The sequence below is a fragment of the Athene cunicularia genome, assembly GCF_003259725.1.
Source record: "Athene cunicularia isolate RWA chromosome 11 unlocalized genomic scaffold, athCun1 chr11_part1, whole genome shotgun sequence".
Classification (NCBI taxonomy): domain Eukaryota; kingdom Metazoa; phylum Chordata; class Aves; order Strigiformes; family Strigidae; genus Athene; species Athene cunicularia.
Window position 1 is genome coordinate 13,814,005 of NW_020799113.1, and position 17,797 is coordinate 13,831,801.

General features: G+C 37.1%; 1 long non-coding RNA gene across 1 annotated transcript; it reads right to left on the reverse strand.

Annotated features, from left to right (window-relative positions):
* Positions 1 to 8,184: 8,184 nt before the first annotated feature.
* On the reverse strand, positions 8,185 to 17,525 carry LOC113484476. Its single transcript, XR_003399234.1, has 6 exons — positions 17,411 to 17,525; positions 16,344 to 16,630; positions 13,873 to 14,154; positions 11,828 to 11,899; positions 10,286 to 10,404; positions 8,185 to 8,431 (listed from the first exon to the last, which is right to left on the reverse strand). It is a non-coding gene; the product is annotated as an uncharacterized LOC113484476 (long non-coding RNA).
* Positions 17,526 to 17,797: the final 272 nt, after the last annotated feature.

Here is a 17,797-nt window from a genome sequence, read left to right on the forward strand (position 1 = left end):
AATCATTTTTTTTTTCAAACCACATGGGTGTTACTGGATGATCTATCCCAATAAAAACAGCTGCACTTTCAATACATAGCATGGCTCAACTGCAATGTATTCTAGGTTCCTTGAAAATGAAAGGTTGGACCAGATAAACTTCTAAGGTCCCTTCCAATCTTCGTTAGTCTACGATTCTATGACAGGGCAAGACAATTTTACATTGAACTATATTATTTGCATATTTACAGCTTTATTTTATCTTTCAAAATCAAATAACCAACATAACTTGAACTTTACTGTGGAAGGAATTAGAAGCTCTGGCTCTTTTACTTTTCCTTCACTCAGAAAAGGGCAAAAAGTCTGGATTTGTTCTATACAAAATTGCAATACTGCAAGCTACAACTTTCCTTCTTAATCTAAAAACTTTCCTTCTCAATTTAAATTCATTTTAAATTGTTATGCTTTACAAACTTCTAAATGGGATTCTAATTGTTGACAGACATTTTACATTACATGTGTCTATCACTTTGATTTAATATGCATTTTCAATGAAATTTTAAAAAGGCCTCTAAGGTGGCAATTTAACAGCAAGACATGCTGTGAATTTTAGATATAAAAAATATCTAGTTTTAAGGGGGGTTTGTACATGTGAAAATGGCCCTCGAGAAAAAAAAATAAAAATCAGAGAACGTCTATGTGGCTGAATTATCAGAAGCTAAATATCACCAGGAATATTACCTACTGTTTTAGTCAGTCACAGTCATCAGAGGCAAACCAGGTTTTACATTTATGCAGCATTTCAGTAGTGCACTTCAAAAAGTATTAACCATGAAAGAAATAAAATGTATTTGGAAATCCTATGTCAGGTTTATTACATCTCATGACCTGATTTAATTTTCTTCTACAGAAAACCTGCATTGAAATGTCTGTAAGTAATAGGTACTTCTTGTCAACTTTGATAAGAGACATTTGAAAGGAATTCCAAATATATTCTGAAAGATAAGAGCAGAGCTAGCTTTTCTGTGTCCTTAAAAGAGTGGAAACCAGACGGAGGAGAGCATACAAGCTACAGAAGAGACCTGTTCTATAGCAAGTCTACTTTTGAAATCATCAGAACTGTAGTTAATGTATAGGCCCTAATCTATAGACATTGACAGTGCAGTGGGAACAACTCTGACTCTTTAACTTAGAATTTGTTAAACAAAATATTAGCTACTTTTAAATACTTTCATTTTCTTCATAACTTTAATACAAACATCTTGGCTTTGGCTTATTTTATATAAATAGCTTGATATCATCTTGTTTTAGTGGTCCTGCAGGGTGTCCCCAAATCTACACTTGATGGCAAGAATAAACATTCATTAAACTTCAAAGGCTGCCAAAAAGTCTAGTTATTTTGATTTAGGGGAATAATTTAAATTAATCCCCAAGTTTGTGTAGAAAATATGTAATGTAATCCATTTCTCTGTCTTCAGCTTCAAGTCACTTACTATTGGAAAAAAATAATTGCTTTACTAATGTTTCCTGTCTTGAAAAACTAGGGAAAAAATGAAGACTTCATGTCTTTTTTAAGAATTCTGGCTTAGTGACATTGAGAAAGAAATATTATAATACACAACTGTGTACTTATATCTCTGCGTAACTGCTGTTAAAACTAACATGCACAATAGAGTTCTTCAGTGGGAGCAGTAAAACCAAATTTTATGCATATGTGTATATACATATAATACTTTTTTTAAGAAAAGAGCCAATTACTTTTTTTTTTTTTTTTTTTTCCCTAATGGCTTGCTGCATTAGCAGTCCAACTCAGCAGAGTATTGTGCTACAGAAAACTCATGGTCACCTTTGTAACATATCCTCCTTTTCACTGAGCACCTCTTGAAACTGGAGAGTAACTTTGGTAGGATGAAGAGTTTTTAATATAGATTTTTAATATCATTTTTACTTTAAAATTAATCCACTCTTCAGCTGAAAGAAGTATGTAAAGCATACTCTGGCAGAGGCATCGAGGAAAAAATAAAGAGAGTGAGAAGCTCAGCTATTGTAAATCACTGTAATGCCACTGAAGCCAACAGGACTACTTCGATTTAGACTAGCTGAGGTTGTGGCCTAATATTTGTGCTGAAATGTTGATGCTATAGCTGTATCCCTGAGCTATATAAATATTTGTTGAAAACTGACTGTTAGGGTGCAGGGGGTGGATTGCTCATAAACAAATAGTGAGGATCCTTGTGTTTTCACCTTTCTTAAGGAAAACTTCCATTTTTGGGGGGTGGGAATTTTGACGAAGTAGAGTACAGATATGATCCTTCTTACTTTGTGCAGGGATTATACTGTGTACAGTGAAATAGTAATTTTCATCTGGACTTTTGAACTTGCACCCGACTGTCCTACACTGATTCATGCAATGTAGTGTACATGAATGACCAGTAATGTTTACAAAATGAATTAGTCTGACTCCAACTCTCTAGCCAGAAAGTAATCAAACTGAAGAGCCAAGCTATTTCTGAAATTCCAGCTTCCCTAGCTAGAAACTGCATGCTCTGTCTCACTAATTAGCGTATTAATGTAAAATCTACATGTTCTATACTGGAGGACAATTAATAACAGCAGTGATTCTGAGCAGTGTACACACACTATTCCACCCCCATACTGCTCTTGTGTGGTGTGCAAGTCTGCAGCATATGGTACAGAGACAAAAAAAAGTGAAAATGTCTGTCAGTAAGTGATTAATCTACAAGTTGTAATGTGTTGATTTTTTTTTTTTTTTTTCCTAAATTAAATTCCAGTTAACATTTTATTTCACTTCTTCCAAAGCCAAAACATGTATTCATAGACATATATTCAGGAGTCTTCTTATGCAAATATTTTTAGTAGAGTTATTCTTAACTGCTGTCCCTAAAGTCTTTGAAGCTCTGGTTTATTTTTTCATCAGCCATCCTAATTTAAGCATTCAGCAACATCTGAACTATCTTCAGAATAATCGCATTCTATAAGACCCATCAGCCTTTGTTAGATATAACAAAAAATATTGTGAAAGAAAACAATGTTATTTAAGTATTTTCTTTGGGATAGTCTGAAACTCAAAATGGATCACTGATATTTCCCTCAGAAAAATAGCTTCCTGATCTGAAAAGCACCACTTTATATAAAGCTGGAGATGTCTCAGAGTCAAACTGTTTGCTCCTGTAAATGGTTAGAGCTCCACAGAAGGAAAATATGAAATAAAGCTCTGTTGATTGTCCATCAGAGCATGTAAACCACTTCCCCCACCTTAGTCAGTTAAAGCAAAATTAAAAGAAAAATAAACCCTTATTAGCATGTGAGCTCTTCATTTGATGCAAATTGGCACAACTCTACCGGATATCTGACTTAAGCAGAGTTCTAAAAGGACTTACCCCCAAGAAGATCTGGGCCAGGGTATTTTAATGGTGATTTCATGTGGGTGGGTGAGAACATGATTCTTCATCCTTATTCAGGCTGAAAACAAGGAATGTACTACAGAACTACAGATCAGTTGAGAAATTTATTTTTTGCAGGAAAGGCAGCTAAAGAGGCTCAGTTCTTCCAAAATTAGCAACCACTAGTGTGGTGTATAGCTCAGGTCAAATGACAAGTGACTGTGATGCTGCCCAGCATCTCCCCACCTGTATCAGAGCTGCATCCAGCCCCTGTTAGCTTTATTTTCAGACTAAACTTGCAAATCCAGAGGACTGGTAAAAATGCATAACATCTGAATAAAATAGCTTGGCAGGATATCTTTAACATTGCCTAAAAATCAGAGGTTAATAAATAGTTAAATTTAGCTGTAGCTTCTCTTAAGCAGTTTAAACATAAGTCAATATTTTTGTCCTTTGTTGTCTCAGGGTCTCTTCTACATGAGCACAGAGAATTTCATCAATGATCTTTCCACGCTTTATAGCATTATGCCTTTGTACCATTATATATCTAACGTGCTATCAGCAGTATGAAAATAACTATCGGTCACTTCAAACCAGAGTAAGTATCAATAGGAAGAATGACAGTGGCTAGTTTGTACACTTGAAATGGTTTATTTGTTGCAATCCTGTGCACAAGATGTTTATCAGTAAGCACCAGACAGCCATGCAGAAGAAGGAGCCTTAATTCTGTCTGAGACAGCCTCTTACTGCTATTGATAGTTAGCATCAGTGTCCAGTCTGAGAAATGGAAGTGCTGCAGGCAACTTCAGTCAAGACACCCTATTGATCTACTGCTTCCTTTGCATCCCTGAAGCTAGAGAAGAAAAATAAAAAGGGGAGGAAAAGCTTGCTGTATGAGGGGCAATGCAGCAGTCTATGACTTACCATCATTCAAAAGGGGTGTGTATGTGCATGGATATTCCTGATATTCAGTACCTCAGACAACTGTAAATCACACGCACAGCCATGATAAATATAAATGTCAATGTGTTGGAAATGTCCTTTATATAAGAGGTGTCACTAGAACTACATTTTTAGCATGAAACATTTTTGCTGCTTTTTATTTTTCATTGACTTATTGTGCTTCTGTTATATCCTGTCTAACACAATCAATCTAAAGCATAATATCTGAGAGTCCTATTCATAAATAATACATATTTAGGTCATTTTCATTTGTATTCTACAATGAAGATTTACAAGCCAGAAACAAAACAAGAAACAATGTGTGGAATGTTCTTATTCAGTGGATAAGAATATATTACTGTGATCAATTAATCTGCTTTTCTCTGCATTAGGTGGACATCTTTATGGTACATCCATAAGGGTTTATAACTTAGGAGAGACAGAATCAGCTCTAAGGCTGTAACATAAAATGCCTGTACTCAGAAAAGAGAAACTTTTCCAAAGTTTTTTTTTTTTTTTTTTTTTTTTTTTTTTCCTTCCAATGGGAAATGTGTTAATTTTGGCAACCTCGACCCCAGCAATACCCCATCTCTCAACATAGCACGTTGCTCTGCCCTATATACTACCTCTCACGTTAAACGAGACAAAAAAAATTTCTACATTATACCATAGCTAAAAGTCAAAATAATAATTCTGGGGAATTCTATAGTGCCATTCATTCAAAGATATTCACATTCTATTACAAATTATGCAAATGCATTCTACAGGAGGGCAAACTGACACACAGAATGGTCCCAGCTCAAATTTTTTTAGCCAAAAGTTAGTAGGCAAAATTAAGTAAAAAAAACCCCATAAATCTGTGTGCATATAAATTGCAGGAGCAAATCATAACAAGAAAGGTGAAAGAAAGACTTAAACTGGTATTAGCATACTGGTATCTCATATAAGAAACTACAGTCACCTGTGCAATCACCAGCAGAGCTCGTATTCTGATAATGGGACGTCAGAGGAGCAGCAGTAATGGCCCAGATACTTACGATTTTTGCCTGCGCAGAAGGAACACAAGTTAGGGCTTGGTGAGTAAAAATCAGTCAGTGTCACTTTAGGAAAGAAAATCACAATATGCAAGAACTTTACAGGCATTATAAACTGATGAGAAAAGTTTGGGTGGATGGTGGAAGCGAGGACAAGGCTGGCCACTGTGGCACTTCCCCTGTTTGCCTCAAGCACTGAGAGATGCAGGTTATGCTGTGCTCAGTGCTTTAGACTGTGGTCCTCAAAGTGGGTTATTGTATTGGTTCTTCAACTCTGGAAATTTGTTATGAGCGCATCTTAGATAAAAAATGAAATGAGCTTTGCAACTATGGCAAAAAAGCAATTTTACATTTCATAGGCCTTTTAAACCCCTTTTGAATAGAAAATAAAAATAACAGTAAGGGGGGAAAAAAAAGGCTACATTTCCATTCCCGTTTTTATAGTTTGACGCTGCAGATGTTTCTGGGTCAGAGGTGAACATGTCTTTAGGTGTCAAAAGATGCAATAACCTGAGTCAAAAATGGCCCAGTCCCTGGAACCATGACTGTGTGCCAGAATATCCCCACCTCAGAAGCTTGCTGGCAGCAATGTGCTCCAGGTGTCTTACACTACACAGAGCTGATAGTCGTTTTAATATTTTCCATGCTTATGTAAATGGACTTGATGTGTGTTCATCAAATGTGGGAAAAACCCACAGAACTGCATGCCATCTGTTTATAGGTAAAAGGTCTGCTTCTGACAACTTAGTGCAAAATCAGAAGACAGAATGAAAGCAAGCATGCTTTTGTTTTGGTTTTATAAATCTGAGGCGTAACATCATATCAAAAACCCAACAAAGTTCAAAGGTTCATTCTGTTTGGATAGAATTGTCCTTTTCAGATGTATGAATATTACCTGAGCCCCATGGAGCTCTTAAATCTGCACCGTGTGGCTACAACCTGCAACCTAGCGAAACCCTGAGCACACACAGGATTCAGTGGGACATGGTGAGGGTACAAGGGCCACATCTTGGGCAGCTGGATGTCTGCACTCGTTCCCTGGACCAGAGCCTAAAGCATTTCACCGCTTCTGGTTGGCCTCAAGTGAGAAACTCAAGCTGAAGCAAAAACTAAAATGCTCATTTAGAAAAAGCATCGCAGTATTTTATTTAACACCCAATACCACATTTGTTTTTTTGTTAGAATTAAAGCCAAGTTTATTTCAATTAATTTGGTAGATGCCAATCAAAGTGTCCATCTTTGCTGTTAGGTCTGTTTTAAACAAGACTGTCAGACAAAAGGCAGTTATGTCTGAGGTCCTGAAAGCAACTGTGATACATTAAAGAGAAAGCTGTGGTCACAATGATTTTCAGCATCAGTTGATAGACATCAATCCATCATCAGAAAAGGAATTTGAGACCTTTCTTGTCCTTACACTCCATGTGGAACATGTGCTTATACTTTTCTATAGAGAACTGATAACCAGACCTGGGAAATTTATACCTGAATATGAGTCAGATGTTGTCAGAAGATGATGTCAAAGACTGTTTCAAAAATGTATTTTCATTATATCCCATTGGGGAGTGAGATCTTGTCTTGGGTGAAAGAAGAGTTAATGCAGCTGGCAGAGGAGAAAAACACCAGAAGAAAACAAATTGACAAAGCTAATCAAATCCAGACATATGCAATCTAAAATCTCAAATGGGATTTAAGGTAAGCTAAAAGTACACTACAGCGTCAAATGCTGTTAAACCATCCAATACGACCTGAAGAGAAGACAGAAAAAAAAATTCTCTGTAGACACATGTGTCAGATGCTCGGCAAGGTAGGTCAGTGTATCGCCATTGAGACAGGCTCTACTGCTTTACACAGGCTTAACCCTGCCCCTAATGGCCTAAAATAGATATGTTAACCTTGCAACCAGCATTGTACGGGGGTATAAAAAGAGTCTGAAAGTGCCTATGGTCAGTTAATTGGGAAAACAACCATTTCCCTGCAGTATAATTTACCCCATTTGCCAAAAGAGACAAGTTTTATATGTTTCAATCAGAAACGTGCAACTCCTCCAGTAATGTGGCTGAGACATTTACTTTGAAAATGAGGAATCTTATTTCCAAGGTCAATCTGAGGTTTTCTGGGTTCAGACTAAAATACTTTGTGGGGCCAAAGAAATATTTACTGGGTTCTAGGGAGCAAGGAGTGGATGTGTAGTTTGAACATACTTCAAGTCAGCCTGGGAGGTCTTTTTGTTTTTATATATTTGTGTCTCCTCAGACAACCTTTTTTTTTTTTTTTTTTTTTTTTTTTTTTTTTTTTTTTTTTCCCTGAGAAACTGGAAGTGAAAAAAATGATGACATTTTTTGCCAGTACATTTCAGTTGGATCATTTCCTGAATCGAACCAGAGAACCTGCATTATTGGCACTCTTTCCAGAACGTATTTCTTTCCAGTGCATCATATGAAACTACATAGTCAAATTTTGCCCAAGGGCTGCCATTCCTTCTGTATTAAACTAGAAGGAGTTTCTGTATAAAGCAACGGTTTGCTTTACGTGACCTTTGGCAGTGGAAGTGTTGGGAGAATGACATTATATATTGTAGGGCTAATGCTAGGTGGAGCTTCATAGGCAGTCGTAAATTAAACAGCAGCATTTTACAAATGAGCTCCATGATGAGTAGGTGATTGGAAGATGTGCTACTGCATGCTGGACATTAACATCCCAATAGAGAAACTATCACCTAGCCCAGGAATAGCAGTAAAGGTTAAAAGAAATATTCGATATTATCAATCATATTAAAAAAAAAAATATATAGAACTTCTTGCAGCTGCCAAAGGAGCTTGGGAGAATTAATGTGTTTATGTCAAAAAGACTGAGAACAAGTGAAATAGGACTGCAGTGATTGCCAGAATCTTACTTGCCTGGAGAGATAACATTGGACATCCAGTGTAACTAGACAGGTGCCAAAAATCCTCTTGCGGATGCTATGGAGCAGCTTTCTAATACAAGAATGTACAACAACCCCAACCTCTGGTCCTCTCTATGGTTTCCAAGTTGCTCATTAAACCAGGGAAAACTCCAGTGAGGTGTGATGACCTGAAAACAGACAGGAGCTAAAGAATCAATGTTTTAAGTAAAACAGCAATTATAAAAAGATCTACAGCTCCGTCCATGTAATCAGGTAAATTACCAGGAGCGGCATAAAGCACCTGAATTGAAGAAAGAGTGGATGAAGGGGGAGAGGGGGAAAGAAGGTCCCTTGAGAGATATCTGATAGGATGCTTAGTCTGTGTAGAGGGCAAAAGGTTAAGTGAAAATGAGATGAAGGAATGATCAGATATAGTCAGATCAGAGACAGTTAAATAAAGGAATGTGCTAACCTAAGATAAATGTGACGAAGCATGCCTGTGCTGAGTGTGTTGGTGTAGTTGTTCTTTAGCAGTTCAGGAACCAGAGAGGAGGAATTCCTGGTTCTCAATCCACATCAGTCCTAGCTGAAGCACTTCACAACAAAGAAACAGAAGGAATAAGGACACAGGTTTAAGATTTCTCTTTGCTAGTCCAATAGTGTAAAAGGATATTAAAGTGCTTCGAATTACATCCACACTTTTTGCAGGTCCCTTTTTACTGCTGGTGTGATATAAATCATCCTTAGTGATGAGAAAGAAAGTCAGGCCTGTGCCATCTGTGGTTTTGGACAATGAGAAAGATGCTGTTTGAAGAATATGAAAACAGAAGTACTGAGAATTACTTGAAAGCTGAAAACTTTTTTGGTTGGCTAACATTTTCATGGGTCAAAGAGCTCTCTTTACAGTGGGTTTTCATTACAACAAACAGCATTTGGATAAAAGAGGTGCCTAATGTAGCAAACAAATGCTTGGGACACAGTCTATATAAACCTTCACCAAATATTTTCGTAAATCTCCATTCTTAGTCTACTTAACTAAAATGGCCTGGGATAACAGACAGCACCAGAAAGCTCAAGAAGTATCTGTGCTGACCAAGTCTGGAAATGACCACAATAATTTTGTTCGAAAGCCTTTGGTGGCTTACAGCCTTTAAATGTTTCTAACAATGTCCTTAAATTTATAAACCCCAAGGCAAAAGTTCAAATTCTTAGATACTTAATGCAGAGGTCAGTACTGTTTGTGTTTCCTCAGGAGCTTAATTAACATATACAATTAGACCTGGGAATTAGGAACTTGTCTGCTAGATGCTAATACCTGGGGAACACCCAAACCAGATTTCTGAAAATCTCAACAATTTTGGTGTTACGACACTTTGAGGGGAGAAATCGTTGTGTGTTCTTCACAAAGAGTTTGTTTAGTCACATAATTCACCAAATCTAGCTGAACTTCTTATTTTTAAGACTAACACAAATCCCACATACATTTATGTTAACCCTAAACTACAATGAAAAAGTGTGGTCTGTAAATGAGGAGTTTTAAATGAAAGAGGTGGTTGAAGTATTTTGACCCTCTTCAATCAAGGTCAGTTTTCCTCTGAATTATACCTGTTTCCTTGTCTAGCATTTTAGATACCTTCCAAGTGTCTATTGACAGAGTTTATAAGTGACATTCAACAATGGAGAAGAAAGGAAACTGCTCACAAAACTCCCCCTTCCCCCATGTGATAAAAAGCAGGGTTCCAGAGGAAGAGACAAAAGAGTGTTTGGGTCCCAGTTGTATGTGCCTATGGGAAAGGAGTGGTGAAAAGAGGCCAACAGCTCCGGGAAACAGGGACGGGAGGGAAGAGCACAAATCGGCTTTATGAGCTAGCAAATGATGGATGGCTAAATGCCAGTTGAGAGCAATACATACTATTGAGTTTGCATTGTTGCGATTATTAAAGGTTATTTTACTCTTAATTTTTTGTGGTAGGTGTTCTTACTCCTTCCTTACAGAAACCCTTGATTTTCACTTGCTAGATACTTAGATGCACTTGTCATACCCAAAAGGTGATTTCAGTTCTTGGATGCCAGGAAACCTTTCCACTGATCAAAACACAGCTGCACAGCCTTGCTTGATCTATTAATGGGTGCCACAACTCTGGGGTATGTCTGTCTATACCTGTGAAAATAGATATAATTAATATAACAGATATCATATGTATATGCAAATCCAGATGGTAAAAATGACTTCTAGTAAGACAAAGTTTTCATTTGCCAAACCAAATCAAGATGTCTGAATCACTTAATCAAGCATGTGCAATCTGCACTCAAACTAGTGCTGCTGCAGTGACATCAGCATCCTCTTAATCTATTTTATTTTATATTAAGCTCCTTTTTAAATGAAAGAACTTAAGAAACACGATTTTTTTAAACATACTTTAATTAGCTTTTCGAGGCTGTCACCTCTCTGCAACCTTTAAAAATCTCTTTCCATTATTTCCCACAAGTTGCTTGGGCATATGACGTCAGACCATAGGACTACATGAACTGTCATTCAGTGGACACTGATCTTGGATATTAAAACAATAAATGAGCAACATTCTATCTGTTTTATACAAAATGCTTTCAGTGTAAGACAGGGAACAGAATATTTACTTATAGATAACCTTTTTATCCATTACAGCAATGCATACCATCCCCTTGACTAACAAATAACAGAGAGGCAATATCTTCAGAATGCTTTATTATATTAATACATTTTGTATTACAATTTTATCTTCTTCACTGTGACATTTATTTCCCCTTTAATGAGTCAAAATGCCTAGCCAAGAGCTCTTGACTTTAAGCACATTCTTAACATCAGCATATTAACTGTCACATTCAGGCTAATAGGCTTAACTTATCTGTTTGAGATCTTTGTCAAACAAGACCCAAACCCCCAGATTTTAAAAAATTGATGTAAATGGAATCTTTCGATTTAGTGGCACTGGAAAGACAATAATACTGCTTCATCATCATCATAATAATACAAACATTCAGTATTATGGTTTTGCTCCCACGTATCTTTAACTGTGATAAGTGCCTCTTCTTGTAATAAAAGATACTGGACAAAAAGTAGTTTAACAGCGATTTTGAAGTCTTGATTTGCAACAGTTAGTCCATTCTGAACCCTTCATGTCTTTTTGTACTGCGAGGGCAAATAATTGTTGTAGCTTTCATCATGAGCTTAAGCATTACATTTTAGCAAACTGAAAAGTGCATGCAGATGGGTGTAACATCAATTTTTTTAAAGGTTATTACAAAGGCAACTGTAAGCAAATTAATGCAAAAACAAGAGGGCATTTTTTTCATAATCTCGGGTAATTCTGAGCAAAGTTTCAAAGCACCTCAGGTTCCTCTCAGGAATCTAGATGAAACAATTGCAGGTTTTGAATATTTTAAAATACTGGCTCTTATATTACATTAGCATGAATCACATTATCAATGCAAGGGAAATAATAAATGAAAATAAACACTAATGTGATCTATTTTCAAGAACAATTTTAGAATCAGATCCCTCATTAATTATGACTATTTTAATGGAAGGAGATAAACAAATGTACCTGACGTTTAGACAAGAGTCCCATCCTTTTCCTCCCCCTTAATCCAAAACAACTCTGCAGGATTTGAGGTTTCTGAAAAAACAATAGTGATAGATTTTCCATATTTGCCCTTATTTTTTTCTACTAGAAGAGCTTTACATACAGTGGTTGAAATTCTGTGTGGATTTGATCTTTGCACATTGTTGTCCAAAGGGCTATTTCTACCTTTCTCCATGGCACTGGGTCAGAGCTCACTGCTCACAGGAATGTGTTTTGGTAGGTCAGAAGTCAGAGAAACTGAATGCACTCTAGGAGATTGGGCCCACCAAAGTGTTTCTATATTTAAGCTGTCTTTCAGTGGTTATGGTATTTCTGAATTCTTACTCTTTTCTTGTGAAACTGGCAGATAGGCTTCATTTGCTTCCTTGTTTGCATGTATGAGGAAGTGAAAGGAAAAAAATATAAATTCTTTTAAGAGTGAATGCCACATGAGATAATTCCATTTGCTTGTCTGATGTGGCACTTTCAACCCAATTTCTCGTTTTCTCCTGATGAATAATCCAGCTCTTCCTGGTATGCACTGTTTAAGTGCTGGACATACGCTACAATAATAAGTACAAATAATTACTCTAATGGGGTGAACGAATAACACCAATTAGTTGGTGTGATGATGTTCCCATGATAAACTCCAACTTTATGGAGTTGTTGATTTTTAAGCCTAAAAGCTTTCTGATATCCTTTGTCAGGCAACAGTGTCACTTGACCACCTCAATTAACAAATCTCTCTTGCTTGACACATATAGCCATCGACTGTGCTCCTACTTAAGTCAAAATTTCAATTAACACCTAGTGCAGAACTACGTTTAGGCTCGACTATAAAGACACTCATAATACAGCAGATTTCCCGATGAATACTTATGAAATAATGCCATTGCCTATTTCCTGAGGAAACTTTAAAAATAATAGAAGTTTTGGTGTGCACATGTACTATGTTACATGTTGTGAAATCTATCCCTGGTTCAGAACAACACTTCAGACTGTTGCTAACTCCAAGCTTATTAACCTCAGTCATCAAATACAATGGACTTAGAGACATGTCTAAATCTAAGATTAAGTAACATTCAGAATAGAAGTGTTTTACTGAACTGAGTGTTAAGCTGAGGCATGCTCTTGTTCAACCACAGAGGACAGAGATTTTCGCTGAAGGAATATGTAGGTCTGTGCAACAGATTAAAATATTTGGTGTCATAATAGTGCTTCTGGAATTGAATATCTATGAACCTAATTCTCAATGCTTTTGCATTAAACTGTTCCTCCCAGCACTGTAACAGGTATTAAGCAGTACCGAACAACAGAAATTAATTAGTATGAGTTTAAAAAGATTTACATGTGTTTAAAATTTAAACCATATCACACCAGTGATACTAGTAATTTTGAAGGCCTTCTGCGCTTCTCATCCTTCCCCCACTAAGACCAACAGTTCAATCAATAAACCAATCTTTTTTTTTTTTTTTTTCCATTTTGTGTGGTATGTTCTTCCTTTCTATACCACATCTTGACTGTAGGAAAAAAGAAATTTAAGAATCACGCAGCAGATCATCAATAAACTTTTAAGGTCTGCTGAAACAAAATCCAAAGGTCCACTGAAATAAACAACAGGTATCAATGAGTTTACAATGATTCACATATATCTGCACTATATTCTGTCAGAAGGGATGGATGCTCTTCATCCACTCTGGTATAAAAACCAGACACATTGATATAAAATCTGGGCTCACCCCACAATTTACTGCCACACTTTCTGACCTACAGCTGACCTGTGACAACCCCATGCTCACAGACAGGGAGAGGAAGCTGTAACAATCCAGAAATCTTTCAGACCTCATGAGCAGTGATTCCAGAGTTGAAAACTTTCAGATAGAGACAGATCAGTGCTTTGTTAAATTAGAGATTTAAAACAGGAAAATGACCGGAGAAGTCAGAAGGATGGATTTTTCTGTAAAACTCACTGGCACACCAAACATAATCACCAAGTAAGTGGAGTTCTTCACTGGATATTAACTCACCAAGATGTTTCTCCACACACATTTAATGCTTCTTGTAACCCATGAATTGTTCTCTCAAAGAGCACTCTTATCAGCCTTTAGCACACTTGGTCGGAGTTGGAGGCCTGGCTGTTAAAAAGTGCTTTCACAATGTTGTACACTTGTTTATCCTGCCTGATGTCTCTGTAACAGGCAGTTCAGTGCAGCCGCTAGAACTTGTAACTTTCTCATTTGCTTGGTAGCTTCTTCACTGATGTTTAAGCAATAGTGATATCACTGCTAGAGTATGTCAGTCACTAACATCTTGGAAACAGAGGAGGAAAAGAAACAGATTTAAAATGCCCAGATGAGATAATAACAATACAGACATTCTTATCGCCAATAACAATATGAATATTCTTATCGTCTTTTGACAAAAGGCTACAGTAGTCCAGAAATGAAGAGGGTCTTACATCTCCATTGAGTCAGTACCCCAACGGAGTTACGCTAGTATGTGTGGTGCCTTGGAGTATTAAAAAGGGGAATCAGACTGGTAACTTCTAATTAAGTCGTGATAGGTCAGAGAATAGAATCCTGTATGTACTTTGGCAAATCAAAATTTTACCCAGTTGATGCACACTGTATGAAATACCATTTTTTGTTTTCAGACTCAAATTGCAAAACATCTGACAAGTTCCTAAACCTGATTGTAAAAATCCCCAAGTCATGAGCCAGTCGGATAAAAATCTGTTCATTGTAAAAAGGGAAGGGGGTAGGGTGGGGAAGGAAAGGTTTGGTGATAAGTCTGCTATGCTATTAAAACGTTTAACCACAGCCTGGGGCTCAAATCAGCATTCATGTGAAGTTCCTATTTATTAGAGCATATGAAAAGTATTCAGCAAAACTGGTGTTTTTTGTTTTTTTTTTTGGAAGGAGATGCACCCCAGTAATCAAAGTGTAAGATTAGATCAATTTCTTAGGAATACAGAAATGTGAGTGATAAAACCAGTCCAAAACTATGCTTCATCCCATTTAAAGTTTCTTGAGAAGATATTCCTATTTGAAATAAACAATAAAATAACACAGGATAAAATGGACGAGGAAGAAATCACAAAAGCATTTATCAAGATGAATTCAGGACCACACTGACTTGTCTAAATCTATATAAAGAAAATAGCCTGCAAGTCACTCTGAAAGCGATGGGAACCCATGCTTCAAACACATGTCTCGAAAGAATGTCGGAAATCTCGTTCCTCTTTTGGCTGCGGTTACAGATGCTTTCTCCAGACAATGGGCTCACTAGTTTCAATTGTCTGGAGTACTCAAAAATACATTTTCCCCTGGAAGATAGTCTGCATATGCTTACAATAAACATTAAGGAAATCAAATGACTTTCACTTCAGGATAAATACTTTCAAGTAAGTCTGTTAGAGACACATAGTAAATTGCTATTAATTAGTTTTTTCAATCTACTTAGGTTGTACTAATGAACACAATCACTTCTAACATATTTATATGCTGGATAAATCCTGCCTCGCTATATACACCTGTGAAAGGCCCAAGGTAAAATGGAGATATTCTGCTGGGGGAACACATAGGAGCCACTTTAGGACAGGGGAATGGTCCTGCTGGTTTTCTGTGTCACTGAACTCTGCTGGTTGAGGAACAGTCAGGAGAAGCTGTCTGCACTCCTGCCAGACAGCCGCCCTGGTGCCTGGGCTTCAGTGTGGCAAATTCTGCTGCTTTCTGGACACAAAATATATAAGTTACATAACACTGAAACTCCCAGCTCTGCAAAGCCAATGAAACCACATTTTCCTATAACCACTACTTCGCCTTTTTGCATGTTACCCTCTTGTAATGACTTGTTGTAAATTATATGATGGTATCTCTAGAGATAGGAACTTCTTTTCTTATGCTTGTGAACATAACCCAACACCGTAAGGTCCCCAGCCCCGACGGGACATTTCAGGGCATTACTGGAAGGACAGCAGTCATACCAATCCCTCTCAGCTCCCTTCTGCTAAGCCCAAATATGGAACAGAAGTAAGAATTAAAATTACATCTATACCACAATTTAAAACCAGTAATGTTACCTTCAGCAGTTTGAAGGTGGTTACTGGAAAATCCCTAGATACAGCAGACCAAATTTCTTGGTAATTTGCTTCACCAAGTCCTTAAAGAGTACTGAAATGCAATTCAATTATTTTTAGAAATTATATGCTCTATTTTTGTGTAAGTTTTCTTAACAGCTCTGAATACCTAAAGTAGTACTGCAGCAGACCACAAGGCCTAGATGTAGCTGAGAAACCTGCATGCATCACATAAAGCGTATGATTCCACAACTCATTAAGTCTAATTTATGGCATATGTAATTAAGCACCTTTGAATTGAACCCAGGTCTCTAGAGATAATAACACTTAGAACTTATATAGGGCTTTTCATCTTCAAAGTGCTTTACAAACATTAACTAATTAACAACATAATAAGACATGAAAGGCCCATGTACTTACACATAGTGCTGCATAGCCTCCGTATAATTCAGGTTTTGATGTTTTTCAATGCAAGATCCAATCTGGGTGCACAAGGAGGATTTACTTGTGGTCCCCTTCACAATCAGAAAGCATGACTTCGTACATATCATATATCTGAACTCCCAGAGTACATCCCTTCTCTGCTATTTATTGTTGAGTCAGAAGAAACAGCTCCCCAAAGTGAAGGAAGGTACGGAAAAGAGCAGCTCACAGCAGTCTGTGACGACATTTGAGTTTCCTGGGCTTTGGAGCCAGAGTAGTAGGGCCTAATGCAGGAAGGAGTTCCCAGAGAGTTCGCTGCATAAAATTTCTGGTATCACTTAAATCCATATCCTCCCCAAGATAAATCTAATAATTGCAGAAAGTCTCTAGGCACTGGCTAAACTATCGGGGAAAAGACCACATTTCAACTCAAATACATTTTATTGATAAAACCTACAATGTTTTCTTTTTTCTCTCTGCTCTTCTGAAAAGTCTGAAATATCTACCCAGTTTGTTTGTTATTTTTTGAGGGGTTTTTAATCTAATTTACACACAAGCCTTTTGAGACATTTGCCTTATTATCTCATTGAATGTGTTCTTGGTGATAGCAATGTTGCAGATGCTGTATCAGGTTACCTGAATCCCTCCTGAACATTACCAATATGGAAAGAGGAAAGATAAAATAACATAGAGAAATACAGAAAGATGAAGGAGCAAATAACATGGAGAGTTTCAGTGACCAGTCCTTCAGACATCAGCCTGTGTCAGTGACTGTTTTCATGAGCTCACCTGTCCACCAGGTAAAAAGATAATGGGTATCATGGCAGTACCTCTTGTCTTTCTCCAGACAGTGTCTGTCTCTGTCCCCTGGGGATTCTGCTATGCACCAAAAATTGAGAATTTGGGAACCGGTGGAAAAACATACCAAGCATGTAAGAGAGAACCATGCATATATGCATCCCTAACTCCTCTGCACATTAAAAAATCTCAGAAAGAAATGCAAATGACTCAGTGGTACTGGCACAGGTGGTGTCCCATGAGAAATTAAAGAAAATGAGACATACCATGGACCAGAAACAAAATGTATGCAGAACCAGCAGGCTTTTGTGCCTTCCCCACAGACAAGCAGTCCAGAACAAATGCTGAAAGGTAACAATCTCACAGTAGTAATGCCTACAAGAGATCCTACAATAAACATAGGGTCTAATTAAAAACGTTACAATTTTAAAATGCAAATGCAGAATAGAACAGTCAAAATGTTTTATCCCTAAAGTGTGAATGCTAACCTTCCCATACTTATTATATAGCAGTACATTTTAATTTGCCTGGAGCAGAGTCGAATAAAGCAAGCATCACAAACACAATCAAATGGATATTTGAAAGTACTGCTCTTCACAATAACTGTGTGTCTGAGCAAAGCTTCAAATGCTGATCAATTGATTACCAAAATC